We start from the raw sequence: 12352 nt of genomic DNA, 5'->3' as shown, positions 1-12352 counted from the left end.
TCCCAGGGGTCGACAGAAACGAAAATGGATTTTGGGGGTCGACGGGGTCTGAATATCGACCCCAAGTTCTTATTTGAAATATTCAAGATGCTCCATAAGTTGTGTTACGTGAACCACCCTGTTATGAGAATGACCAGGGTGGTCACATTTGATCTTGTAAAATTCACTGAAAAAATCTGCACTTCTTTATTTTTAGCAAAACAAACCTGTATCAAAAAACTAACGGAAAAATGTAAAGAAAGGTTTATTTTAATTTTGAATTCATTCATCTTATGCATGGTTTGCTTAAGTCGTATCAATACAACAAAATGAATCATAATAACAGTTTTCACATAATAAATTGTATGATGTTTATACATGGTTTTGTTGAACTTTACTTCCCTTAAATGTTCCGCCAATTTTATCGCTCCTCCTTGAGCCATAGTTCTTTGATTTCAAAATAGAGTCCATCATTGTGGAAGCCAACCGATTTCAGAACATTGTTTTATTAGCATTGTGAAGCGAGAATATTCACACATTGATGAATGTGGAATTATCAAAAAGTGTCCTAAAAACATTCTTAGCAAGAATGGAGAAGTGAGGTGACATTTCATATGGTTGAACATTTTTATAAATCAAGGTACATATCTTCATGACTCAACGATAAAAAACAAAGTTTATTAGTAAGAAAGAAGACAGAGAAAATGAACTGTAATTAATGTACCATTTAAATTTGAATTTGAAAAAAAATCTTTAAATTCTGTATCCTCGCAGAAAATCTGTAATTCTGTATATACAGATTCCGTATCTGAAAATACTGAATATTATGTATATGTGGCAACCCTGAGAATGACTAATATCTAAGTAGAAAATATTATTGCTGTACATTTTAGAAACTCAACAAGACGATGAGTGTGCACAAGACGAAAATAAAAGAGTACAAAAAGTACAAGATGATTCGGCAAGTAAAAAAATGTGAACAGGATTGTGCAAGATAATGTGTTTGAGCGTACGAGGCCATCAAGGATGTTTAACATTTCTCTGTATTTTGAACATATACACGATTTAACACGAAGGAAGTCATCGTCAAATTCATGTCCAAACATGCTCCTGATATTCTACTGTATAACAAGCTTGCCCTTAGGTTGCAAATTCATATGCGTTCTGAAATGCGTTAGAGGTTGAATGATAATGTACTCAACTTCTAATTTAATTCAAGAGATTACAAGGTATTTACATAGCTAAATGAAGTGAACTAGAATAAAGTGATTGAAAAAATTTTTCCAAAATGCTTGATCATCTATGTGCAAGGCGTAACAAAAACTTCCTTTTAAAACTATTTCATAAAACTTGAGATGAGTCTCGAAGAGGAAAGAATGTTATTCAATTTATTATAGACCAACATATTTTCTCTAGCTGGACGAGTCTACATTACCCAGCAGTGAAGCTCTGTTGTGCAAGAAATGATTTTTGCAACATATATGAAGAATGATACCAGAGGAGAATCGATCGGTTTTTCTACCGAAAAACTATTCCATGGTAGAACATTGAGAGTGTTGATGCACCATCAATGGTTGGTCGTCATCGTGGTTTCACAGCTCACTCAAAGTTTCAACTGCGTAAGGCTATTCACTGCGTGATTCACAGACATCATGTAGTAGCAAAAAATCTGAGCCATGGACAGTGGCGTCGACTGTGGGGTGCGGAGGGGGCGGACCGCCACCGGGTACACGATTTTAGGGGTGCAAAATGAACCAAATTTATATGAATAAATTATATAAATATTCTTGAATTCTCTTCCTTTCCTGGGGTAGGGCTGCAAATCAGCTTTTCCGTCCAGGGTGCGAAAGCTTTCACTCTACGCCACTGGCACTGGATCACATCAGTCTTTACTATATGTAATGAGTGCTAGCAAAAACCCTCGAAGAATTTGAACACTCGACTATTTGCTCAGCTATACGAGAAAAATGACGAAATCTTTACTCGGTTACTTCTACACACCGGAGTTCGCTGACTACCAAGAACAACTTGCATAGCAAGATTTTCAGCTTTTTTGAATTTGTGTTTCAGCTGCATTATTTATTACACTTGATATCTACTAAAATTTGTCTCTATTTATTTTGATTTTATTATCAAATTGATAATTATTCAGCAAGAAAAAGAATCTAAAGATACGATTTTCAAAGAAATTTGGCTTAGGAGTCTAAGGTATGACTTAATTCTGGAAAAGGGGTCTCCTGCCCAAAACAGTTCGAGAACCCCTGATGTACACGATGCTACATCCAATGCGTTTCTCCTAGCGTCTCTCAGCAGGATCTCTTATTTTTACTCTGTTTATAACTGATCATCGAAGCTGCTGTAAGTTCTTATATGCAGATGACTTCTATTGCCTTATCAAATCGATGGTTGGTTGCCACATTCTGCAAATCAATATCGAACGCCTGTCATCATGGTCTAAAATAAATGGAATGCTGGCAAACCCTACCAAATGAGAAAAAATATCCTTCAGACGAGCACAAACACCATTCGATGAATGAATCACCGCTTGTAAGGGTAAGCTCTATCATGAACCTTAAAGGCGCGTCCACATTATGCCGAATGATACCGATCGGCCTGTACCAGGCGGCATATTCGGTTCGTTAAGTAATGTGGACGCCCCATCGGGAGCACGAAGCCGAAGTCCCATCGGATGCACGAAGCCGTCACGAACACACGAAGCACTATGTCGTCAACGCTAATTTACTTCGTTTTGTTTTGGTTCGACTTTCTCGAACCGGACCCACTTGTTTCGGTTTGGGTTCGGTTTGATTCGAGTCGGTTTTCGGCACGTCGGTAAGCCCGGGCGGTACGTCCACATTTAGTCGTCTTTACCGGGCGGCCAAGGCCGATTGGCGTAATGTGGACGCGTCTTAAGACGGTCCGGATCAAAGAAAGTCGAACCAAAACAAAACGAAGTAAATTCGCGTTGACGGCTTTGCGATTGGTGTGTTCGTAACGGCTTCGTGCATCCGATAGGACTTCGCCTTCGTGCACCCGATGGGGCGTCCACATTACATAACGAATCGAATATGCCGTCTGGTACAGACCGATCGGCACCATTCGGCATAATGTGGACGTGCCTTCAGGCTTATTTTTAGACAGGAAAGTGAGGTTCAACGAGCACATATCGATGACAATCGCTAGGGGGAACTTCAAACTGTGTCCAGCGCCCGACCGCATTGATGACGTAGAACTTCTTATGTTATTCATAATGCCTGTCTATCACTTCGGATATTATTGTGTCTACAAATTTTAGAAATAACCCTTTAGTAGAATGTGTTGATAGCTCTAAAAAGAACCACTGTTTTGTGCGGTTCGTAGAAACACCAAAAAGTGGTTGATTCATAATCGGGAGAGCAAAAAACGTCGTAATATGTCTTCTCATGTCAATTCCAGCACTGCACTAAGGTAACGCTAACGTTTTCTTATTTTTTTGTGTTACTGCTATAATATTTATCGTGACGAAAATTCTCTTAGTTGACACATACTGGGTCGCAGGCGATTGTATATTTGTTCCACCATTACTATTATTCCACATTTCTAATCAACAGAACACAAAACTCTTATAACAACTTCAATCTACGCAACGCATAAAAACGACAATGGTTTCCTATGATACAAAAATAAGCAAGTACTCTCCACCAGACGACATGAAAACTCCTCTTTTCCTTGAATTTGAAGTTGCAAACAAATATCTACTTGACGATTTTAAATTGATAATGGCCCCTGTTTTTATAATTCGTTGTGATGTATGTGAAAGGGTGGAGCAGACACTGCAAGTATTTGGCTTTTCTTCCATTTATGTCGGTTGTGTCAGTGCACGAATTTCACAGAGAATGCGCATGCTCTCAATGCACCGATGACGTCACTCAGGAGTGGTCGAATCTGGCGCGAACAGTACTTGTTCGCTGCACTGACTCGCACTGGAATATAAAAATAGTGCTTTCTTTTAATATTTCCCAACGGATAATTTATCGAATGACAGCACGGGTAGATAGCCACATGAACGCGCAAAACCAATGTATGAGGAAAAGGGATTGCATCGAATTTTCATTAATTTAAACCGTTTACGGACTTGCAATGTTACGTGCATATCAAATAAAACTTAGAGTATTTCCTACTCGATCAATATTCTAATTCTAATCATCAAACTCCTTTCGAAACGAAACGTCATTATTGACGTTAAAAGTTTTTCATAAATACGTGACCTATTTTCTGATTTGGCACCCTTACTGATAGACACAGTACTACTCCAAAACATAGAGTGATTTAACGACGTACTTGCCAAGAAGTCACTTTAATGCTCTCTGGTTCGCAGTGTACTGGAGTGTGGAGTGCAAATCTCGGTTCCTCATCATGCTGTGTTCACTACACGTACAGAAATAATCCAAAAACATTTTGTCAGAAATGTATTGGTTCGAAGAGATGCGCTGGCATAGTTTTCTGCAGAGACTGTTCATCTATGACATCATGAGTGGCTACATCGAGTGCGGTACCATACTTTAAAATGAGAACCACCGTTCCGAACCGCCAAATCCGAAAAACTTACTTCTCAAGAACTCTCGGGCACCGGACTACATACGGATATAACAATCCCCTTGATGTTGTGGGCTATCTAAAATAGTTACGATGTTTTTGATTTTAATTTAAGCAGATTAGTTTTTGAAGATAGGAGCGTGTTTTATTGGCAAAAATTGCATCTTTCTAAGCTTGTATAAACTTTTTCAATCTATATCTAGGAAACAACACCTGCTACAGAATTTAAATTCAGGATTTTTCTTAGTTGAAGTGCATAAATTTAATGAAAAAAATTAGAAAAGAGACTGACGAAAGTCAGTCTTTTTTTTATTTTCATCCATCTGATAACTCGTAACGCAGATGTAGTATCTCTACTTTCACCAAGTCCTCGGTTGTGACTCAACCTTCATCCTGACAATTAGGCCGTAAACATAAACCCTTCTTCTTCTTAAATAGTTTTAACTTTAATAGAGGAGCTTTGCCTTCTCAATTTAGTATGGTTTGCATCATTTTTGATGATGGACTCATGAATTTGCCTTCAAGATCATACGACTTAGCACCATTGATTTTTTTGGCAGGTTGTGTTAAATCTCTGGTTATACTGTGATAAGCCATAGACGATTGACGCCTTGGAAGGCAAAATTTGTCACATTATTATTGATATACACTCTTCAATACTGCACGAAGTGACCGAAAATTGGATTTTCTCCGATCCAACCGAGGTGGTCGTATTCCGGAAATTATATTCAAATGAAAATGCCTAAGAACTGTCTTCCATATGAAGCCTAGTTCATTGTAATTACCACCGTTTACCTGTGATTTATTTCAATTTAAAGTTCATGTCTTCAGAATGCGTTCTGAAGCATCTACCTAGCGTTTCCTCTAGATGTATCCGATCTACAACTTACGACTCTGACTCGTTTTCGTCAATATAAATCGTACAGAAATAATGTAGAATACTAGACCATCATTCAAGCAGGAATTATATTTCATATTTTTTTCAAAAGCATGTTACAACTTTCAACTATGCTTTCTACTATGCTGACTTTAAATATCAGGACTGGCAATGAGTTTTGATTTATTAGGTTGGGGAAAAAGAAACCCATTGTTCTATCGTGAAATTCAAAATTGTCCGATTTGGGTCAAATATACAGCGTTTTGTTGTATTTTTTTGCTATTGTTAAGGTAGCTTCATAATGCATCTATAACAGTTCGACTGAAAAGTTAATAAGGTAACACAGTAGAACTATTTTTTTTTTGCAAATGAGTGAAACAAATGAAACATAAATTTCTGCATTACTCGAGAATTAATCAAGCAAACGAAACCAAATTTGGCGTGTGAAGGTTTAAGGGGACAAGAAACGTTTCTATGATGAATAGACACTCTTCCAGCAAATGAAATTTAACTTGGCATATAAAGGCTTCAGAGATCGATGAACGTTTCTATGGTGGTTCGACACTCCTCGCCCCTCTCTAATGGGAGACTACCATACAAATGAAACACAAATATCTGCATAACTCGAAAACTAATCAATCAAATGGAGCCAAAATTTGGCATGTGAAGGTTTTAGGGGGCACGAAACGTTTCTATGGTGAATTGACACTCCTCCCCCTCTCTAAGAGGGGGACTGCCATACAAATGAAGCATAAATCTCTGCATAACTCAAAAATATTCAACCAAATAGAGCCAAATTTGGCATGTGGAGGTTTTATGGGGCAATAATTTTTCTATGGTGGTTTGATCCTCTCCCTCTCTAAAGAGGGGAGGACTGAATAGCTCCAGAACTAATCAAGCAGGTGGAATCAAACTTGGCACATGCAGGTTTTAGGGGTCGATAAACGTCTCCATGGTGGTTCGACACTCCTCCCCCTCCCTAGAGGGGGGGGGGGCTGCCATACAAATGAAACCCAAATTTCTGTATAACTCGAAAACTAATAAAGCAAATGGAACCAAATTTGGCATGTGGAGGTTTTAGGGGACAATAACTGTATCTATGGTAGTTACATACCCCTCCCCTCCTCTCTAAGTGGAGGGCTGCCATACAAATGAAAAAAAAAATATCTACATAACTCATGAACTAACCAAGCAAACGGAAACAAATGTTGCATATGGAGAATTTAGGGGACAATAATTTTTTATATGGTGATTTGACAATCCTTCCCCCTCTCTAAAGGCAACGGGGTTGCCATACAAATGAAACACAAATTTCTACATAACTCGAGAGCTAATCAAGCAAACGGAGCCAAATTTGGGATGTGAGGATTTTTGGATACAAGCAGTCTTCAGAATGCAACTCGGTGCTGATGTGCAACAAGATTTTTGTACCCAGTTGAGCTCCCATTCCTTGTGCACACATGCGCTCTGGCGAATGAGCACGCTCCGAAACACAGACAAAATGTTTGGTTGTCAGCGCCGTAGGCGCAAGCCCAGTTTTAAGCTAAGTTTTACGCTGAAATTCGCGCCCTGTTTACGAGCCGTGCTGCGTGCTTGAATCTGGATTGCTCTCTCTGTTGAGATATTTTTCTTCACACAAGCGTATACGGTTCAAATAGGGGCGCGCTGTTGTTTTGACGTAGGACTACGTCTAACCGGAAGATATAGGGGGTGAAATGAAAATCTAGGCACTGAACAAGTAGGAAAAAATGGAAGATTTGAAACGCTTATAACTCGAGCATTTCTCAATAGATCGCAAAGGTTTTTTGCATCAATTGATAGGAAATATATCTACGCATCTATCATAACGAATAACATTTCATTTTTCTTGAGATGAATAATTGAATAATTGTGAAATATCAAGCATTGTCAAAATGCACTATGTGCCCATTTTTGAATGGTCCATTTAGTGCTCCTCAAATCGTACCGCCCAAAACGGGCAACCAGAGCAGCAACGAAATAGAATGAAGCACGATTGGAAAGGAAAAAGAAAAAAAAGAACGAAACATTGGTCGCAGTCTCACACATGCGTAATTCTCGAGCCAGCCAGTCAGCTTAAAAATCTCCGCTCCGCTGCCGTAACAATCATTCTCATTCAAACCGTACACCACATCGGTTCGCATCACAACACATCAACAAATCAACACAAACAGCCATGTCTGGACATGGCAAAGGAGGAAAAGTGAAGGAAAAGGCAAAATCCCGCTCGAACCGTGTTGATCTGGAGTTCTCCGCAAGGGTAGCTAGGTTGAGCGCGTTAGTACCAGTGCACCAGTCCACCTAGCCGGCGTTATATAGTTTCGGTCGCCGAAGTGATCGAGTTAGCTGGCAAAGCTGCTCGCGACGATAAGAAAACCCGCATTCGGAACAGAACACATTCGGTTCGGTGGACATCAAGACAACAGGCAGTTTCAGTGAGTGGCGAGTGGCAAACGCAATCGCTAAACAGAAAGGTTTAGCCGAACAAGATGGGGATATCGAGTGATAACAAAACAATAAACTCTTTAGATTGAAGATAATTTTGTGATCCTGAAAAGGACCCTTTTTAGCCTGCATGTAAATCCAACGAGCGAACAAATCGTAATGAATGTATTTTTTTGCCATCGCTGCCTTTTAACGCTCATTCGTTCGTCTCGTTGGACTCGCCCCTTTGGCTGAGTCTGCCGATTTGTCTCTATCCTGTGAGCGTGTACCGCTAAAGTACAAAACGCGCGGATCCACTGAAAAATATCTCATTCTCTTTCAAACCGTAAATCAGTGTGGTTGTATGGCATCGTTTCACATCACATCGCATCAACGGATTGGTGCCGGAGCACCAGTATACCTAATAGCGGTTATAGAATTTCGGCCGCCGGAGTGCTCGAGTTGGCTTGCAAAGCTGCTCACGACAATAAGAAAACCCGCCTACAGAACAGAGCATATTCGGTTCGGTGGCAACAACTAGTTTCAGCGAGTGGCAAACGCAATCGCAAAACGGCAGCAGGTAGAAGAAGGAAAAAGTTTGTTTATACAGACTGATTTGGTGGCAAAACCAGCCACCGTAAAACACGGCGCTTTTCAGGGCCATTAAACCTTTCAAAGAAGAGTTATTAAAAGTTTTTCACAATACCAATGCATTCTAAAGTGGCATAATATGACATACAATATAAACTGATTTATTTTGTTTATGCTTGTTCTTGAACTTATTGGTGGTTGGGGTCTTTTAAATTGATCATTCAGTTTTCACAAACCCATGCATGGTTTCCGAATTAGAAGTGGTTTCAAATTACACATTGTATGCAGGATGGCATTAACGAATTTTCTCGGTAGCGAGAACTGCTTTTTTTGGTTGATAACTGATGTTGAAAATTGACTGATGTTACATCTGCATTGTATAGAAAAATAACTAAGGAGCAACATGATGAGCTATGTATTTCCTACTGCTCAGTTCTTATTTTAAAGGACTTTAATCCGAAGGTCATCCGTCCCTGTATTTACTGTTGGTTTTTCAGGTCGCTTATAGCTCCTTTATTTCTTGACAGATCGTAGAATTCGTCTCCAAAACCCCAGTTCTTTTTCATTTTTATTTACTTTGTTTGCGAAGACTACAAATCTTACAATTCATTCGTCTCCGAAACCACAGTTTAAGGTACGGTAATGTGCTCAATAGTGAAATATATGATAGTGAATGAGCTGATGACCACCTATGCATTCCATATCACAGCCATCATTTTGAGTGTACGATATGTGCATACGCCAAAACATGCCCGGCGTTGAACATTTAATAAGTACAGGGTTTTCCAACTTTAAATTCCGAAAGTAAATTTAAATAAAACACACTTAGAATTCGAATTTCGATGAAACTTTTATTTCAAATTAAAGTTTGGTTTATGCCATTATGTGTGAAATATAACATCATTCAAATGTCCACCTAGGGCTTCCTCGCACACCTTGATCCGGAATAGGTAATTTTCGATGACTTTTCGGCACATATGGGGCGGTATCTCGGTCATAACTTCACGAATGTTGTCTTTCAAATGTTCAAGAGTTTGCGGAGAGTGGGCATAGACACGGTCTTCCGCATAACTCCACAAAAAAAAGTCTAGCGGGTTCAAATCGCATGATCTGGACGGCCAATTGGCATCACCAAAACGCGAAATTATGCGTCCCTCAAATTTCGTTCGCAATATGGTCATGTTCGGTCGTGTTGTGTGGCATGTGGCGCCGTCCTGCTGAAACCACATGTCATCCGTATCCATATCTTCAATTTGTGGCAAAAAAAATCGGTTAACATGCGGCCATAGCGCTCACCATTCACAGTTACCGTCTCGCCGTCCTCATTTTCAAAGAAATACGGCCTGATGACTCCACCAGACCATAATGCGCACCAAACAGTGACTTTTGGCGGATGCTATGGCCTCTCAACAATCACGTGTGGATTTTATGAGCCCCATAAACGGAAATTTTGGGTGTTCACATAGCCACCGAGCTCGAAATGTGCATCATCGCTGAAGAAAATTTGATGCGAAAATTCAGCATTTTGCTGCTGTTGTTCGTTCACCCAATCGACGTATGCCCGACGCATTCCATGGTCACCACGCTCTAATTTTTGTACCAGTTGGACTTTATATAGATGTAGGTGCAAGTCCAAATGCAAAATTCGCCACAATGAAGTGTTTGACAAGCCCAATTGCTGAGCACGCCGTGGAATCGAAACATTCGGGTCATCCTCCAAACTGGCAGCAACAGCAGCAATATTTTCGGCCGAACGCACATTACGATGATGTACAGGTCTCACAATATCCGCTACGGATCCAGTTTGTTCGAATTTACGCACTACATTAGCGATTGTGTGCTCTGTAGGCCGTCCATGACGACCGAAATCCGTCTATAATGCTCGAAAAAGATTTGCCGGTTTTTCATTATTTTTATAGTATAATTTAACAAAATTAACACGTTGTGCAATGCTAAAACGATCCATATTGTAAAATGGTAGACATTCAACTAACGATATGACGCTTTGGTTGACAGCTATGCCAAACGGTTGTCAGCGCAGGGCTGTATACTTTCGGAAGCCCGAAATGGAAAACCCTGTACAAAGCCTTCAGAAAAAAATCAAGAATCAAGTTTGTAAAAAAAAACGCAAAAACACAACACCAAAGGTTCTTTTCAGAACCCCCAACATGTTCATAAAAAGTAAACAGTGAACTAATCCATTTTTCAGGTAGATAGGTAGGTATTCACGTAGGAGAAGAAAATAAAACAATATATTTAAGATATATATTTTGCAAAAGCTGTCCCCTTTGTATAGTCCTACGTCACCTCGGTTATGTCCCCGCCATTACCTATCCGTCTTTTTTTTATGCTTTGCTTAGAACGAAGACAAAGCGGGCGCTAGAATTTAATGTGTATCTGTGTGTGTGTATATAGAATGAGACGCGCATCACACAAGTTAGAAGAAATGTTTAGTATCTGAGTTCTGCGCCGGGTACATTTTGCGCTGTCGTGCTTATGAATTTTGTGCGCCTCGCACCAAGAGAGAATACGAGTGTTCTTTGAGTGCGCGCTGATAAAAATTCAACTCAAGCGCAGCGCTGCGTTTGTTTTCTGAAGACTGGATACGAGAAATGTTTCATGATATGACACCCCTCTCCCCTTTGAATAGGGGGAGGGAGTCCAGTGAAAATAACACACATATTTCAACCATACATGACAATTGAAAATTTTCGGAAAAGTCTGAAGGAAAATGGAAAAATTAGGAAAATTCAAATACGCATATGTTCTACAACTACATGGTGACAAACGTTGTTAGTCCATTTGATGTTTGCGCTAGCGAAATTTATTTTTGTTCGAAAGTGTAAAAGGATTTTAATGTGATAAAATGCACTCCTATACCTTCTTCTATCTATATAAAAAATGCATCACCGAATGTGTTCATAACAGCAAAACTCGAGAAAGGAATTGTCCGATTTAGGACTGTCTTTATTATATCATATTTTCTGTATCAAACATTTATTCCATGTAACGGAGAAACATGTTATTTGCAAACGGTTGAAAGATCTTTGAGAATTGTGTCTGAAAATAATCTGATATTATAATGAAGAGTTTTGATAGAAGTACTAGGAATTTTATAGTAAATGGTAATTTTAAATGGTAGATTAGAAGATCAATCAATGAACAGTTCTGTGATTGGACCCATGAACGTGCGCTTAGTAAGAAAACGTGAATGTGATAACGAAATATATTTTTTTAGGCGGGACAAAGCTGCCGGGTCAGCTAGTCTCTCATATAAGTCTTGGCCATTATTGGCGAAAAATTCTAGTAATCGAATTTTACAATCTTCTCTTGATCCCAATTTATTATCACTCAGGAAGCTTTGTAATGCGAGAAAAAGATGGTAATCGCTGGGTGCCTGGTCCGAACTATATGGTGGAGGAATTAAAACATTCCAATCAAGATCCCGGAGTTTCTGGCGAGTCACTATAGACATGTGTGGCCTTGCATTGTCCTGATGGAACACAACACCTCTTATAGTTTCTGATCAATCGCTAGCTTCAAACGATCCAGTGGTTGACAATAGCATTCTAAATTGTATGATTGATATTACGCGAAATATCGATCACTACAGCCATCTAAAAAAATGGATTTCTTTCTCCCCAACCTAATATATTCATGCTGGTTTCCGAGAATCTCTTGCACCCTGCATCACCATTCTACATTTCTTCATAAATAATAATAAGCCCTGAAGGGTGCCTTCATCGACCAGGACAAGCGAGTGAACGGGAAGTAAAGTTATGGAGATGTATCAATTACATTTCTTTAATTTTGTGAAGAACAACAAGATCATAATAGATCTCCCGATGCCAACATTTATTGTGCCACAACAATTGAATGATTGTTTGT

General features: G+C 39.3%; 1 protein-coding gene across 3 annotated transcripts in view; it reads left to right on the top strand.

The window, feature by feature from the left end:
• Positions 1-12352, top strand: part of LOC129776939 (lachesin-like) — a 242462-nt gene that overhangs the window by 80661 nt on the left and 149449 nt on the right. The gene's annotated exons all lie outside the window — the stretch shown is intronic.

Source organism: Toxorhynchites rutilus, chromosome 3 (assembly GCF_029784135.1).
Source record: "Toxorhynchites rutilus septentrionalis strain SRP chromosome 3, ASM2978413v1, whole genome shotgun sequence".
NCBI lineage: Eukaryota > Metazoa > Arthropoda > Insecta > Diptera > Culicidae > Toxorhynchites > Toxorhynchites rutilus.
Note: the sequence above shows the minus strand (reverse complement) of the source record. Positions and strands in the feature narration are given on the sequence as shown.